We start from the raw sequence: 2,993 nt of genomic DNA on the forward strand, positions 1-2,993 counted from the left end.
ACTTAGCGCGTGATTGTTTTCACATGTATGTTCAGAGGAGTAAACAAAGTAAGCAAGGGTAGGACAACATATCTCTGAAGAGTATCAGATCAGAGAAAACTAAATCGTATGTTATGTTGTTTCTGGAATTTTATTGGCATGTTTAATAAGTTTTTAAAGTGTAGATGATCTGATATGTATTTAAACTATATTTTATTAAGTTTTGTTTTTAAATGTCAAGTTTTAGTAGCATTTTAAAATAATTCAAAGTGTTTGAAAAGTCAATGTGACATCTCAGATTCCTATTCGGGTCGGGTACAGGTCGGGTGTTACATTTTGGCTCCTTAGAAACATTCATCCTAGGAGTCGAGGAACTAGACGATTGGAAACGCTTCAGAATCGCGTCCAACGTCCGGAAAAATACTCCCTGATCTTACACAGGCATCCCTGAGGTGCTTGTTCTTTACCTTGCTTACATGGGGCAAGTGAATTACTACTACCCTCATTAACTTCATCTCCTGCTTGACTTCGGGAGCCCTCATAGTTCGACATCTATTAAGATATAATCACTTAACTATATTAGCAAGAACAACATACTCATTACACTATTAGATCAGAGATTTTTAATATTTCATCGGCATGTACACCTTTTTAAAATATATATTACTTCGTTTTAAACTTAAAATCAGTAAATCATAGCTCTGATACCAACAAATGTAACACCCCAACCCGTATCCGACCTGAATACGAATATGAGGTGTCACATTGACTTTTCAACACTTTGACTCTTTGAAAATCTAGTTAATTTTTGACTTTTTACTTTTATTATAGTGACAAAGAACTCATTAACATTAGTTAAAATCAAAAATAATATTAAAAAATGAAAACAAATATTTAATATATTTACATAAACATTAATTTGTATAGTTACAAAATAGATCAGAGCATTTGCGATTTAAACATTTGTAGTACATACCAACAAAACTTCAAAATAACAAAACCACTTATTGTTCAAATCTATCTGATCTGATCTCCTCCAAAGATATGTTGTCCCGACCTAGCTTTACTCTTCTGTCTTCTTTGAACCTACATGTGAAAACACTCACACGCTAAGTCTTTGACTTAGTGAGACATAAATGAGTGCAATAAAACAATAAAGCATTTATTAAAACATTTATAAAGAAACATTGAATACGGAAACCAATATACATTTCATACAAAAACGTATACTATTATGCGTTGTTCCATTCATATCAATTTGTTTAAATAGGCCAACGCATATCTTTGAGAACTCAAGGTATGTGAGTACTTTGAGGTTGTGCATTGTAATTGCAGTCAAAACTACCGCGTAAAATTTGCACCGAAGTGCCACGTAAAATATGCATCACAGTGCCACATAGATTTGTCCAAAAGGACTGTGTAGAATTGTTCCGAAGGACCATATAGAATTGTCCCGAAGGACCGCATAGAACCCTCGACACTTGGCATGCCAATTATACCACTAATTATCATAACACATACTTTGGGCTTTCACTATATAAGTATTTCACGTATAATTCTTCAAATTATCATTCATTCACATATAACACATATACTCATAGTAATGAAATCAAAAACATTGCTTATGAAATATATTTTAGGTAAAACAATAAAAATTTAATATAAAATAATTCAAACAGTTTTCGATCGAAAACCTTTGAGGTTGGCTAATAGCAAGCCGTCCTCATATCGAATATAAAATAAGTAAGTTGCACTCAACTTTGCCTCACTTAAGAATTAAGCAAAATCCTTTTCACTTTCGCTCAATCTCTTTAATACTTCGAGTCGTTCTGTACTTGTTTTTGATCGAAATCTACACGTTAACATGACCATAAAAATGAATATCAAAGCTTAAATAATTGTTAACCAATCAATTTTTACATCATCTAAGAAAAACACCTAATTCATAATTTCAAGTTGAACAGTATCAGTACTCTACACCCAGTACTGATACTTTTGTTCAATGGTACTGATACCTACCTCAGTATCGATACCCAAATTGCATTATGGAATTTCATCGATACCATACTATTGAAAACATTTTGATGTTTCGATATAACAAATTAAGTGTTAATGAATTTTAAGATTTTATATTTTAAATATATATTCGATTAAATTATTCGAATATCAAAATATTACTCGAAGTTTCAAATGTCAAATTCAATCCTTACTTAAAGTGTAAAACTTTATTTTAATCTTAAAATATTTTTTGAAAATTTTTTTACAAATTATTTCGAGTCTTAATCGAGAAAAAAATATTTTCTTTATAAAAGAATTTCAAGAAAAACCAGATTACCCAGAGAGTACCGATACCCCTAATAGGGTACCGATACCCCTATGCAAGTTTTGGCTCCAAGAAAAATAGAATGCGTTATGGTTATCGATACCCTCCTGGAGGTACCGATACCCCTAGTCAATTAACGGTCGAAATATTTGAATTTTACATTGCAGGTACCGATACCCTATGTATGGGTATTGATACCCCCACGCTCCCAACTATTTTATTTAATTGTTTTCACATAATAACAACTCTATTGACTCCACTAATGATCCCCAACATTCAGAAGTGATCCAAGAAGTATTTAAACAGGCTTAGGAGCCATTAATCAATAACAATTAAAAAGAATTGAGAGAGAATCAAAGAGAAAGTATCAAACCCCAAGTTTGAGCATTTTCAAGCCTATTTTTCATTTAATATTCAATTTTTCTTTCAAGAACACTTATTGTGCTCAATTGTATTATTATGGAGTGTTATTTCTTTATTCTAGAATTGTGTAAACATCTTGCCTTTAGAGGTTTTTCTGTAAGTTTGCGAAATTTGTATTGTTCTCTTTAGGAGAGAGTGTTCTCAAGAATTTGGGGTATAATTCTTGAGGGATTTGTAAGGTTACTCTTTGTCCTCAAAAGAAAGACAAATTAGTGATTTTTTTGGAAAATCCTTAGTGTGGATAGCTAAGGTAGTGGACGTGGACTTT

Source organism: Hibiscus syriacus, unplaced genomic scaffold (assembly GCF_006381635.1).
Source record: "Hibiscus syriacus cultivar Baekdansim isolate YM2019G1 unplaced genomic scaffold, ASM638163v2 tig00111993_pilon, whole genome shotgun sequence".
Classification (NCBI taxonomy): domain Eukaryota; kingdom Viridiplantae; phylum Streptophyta; class Magnoliopsida; order Malvales; family Malvaceae; genus Hibiscus; species Hibiscus syriacus.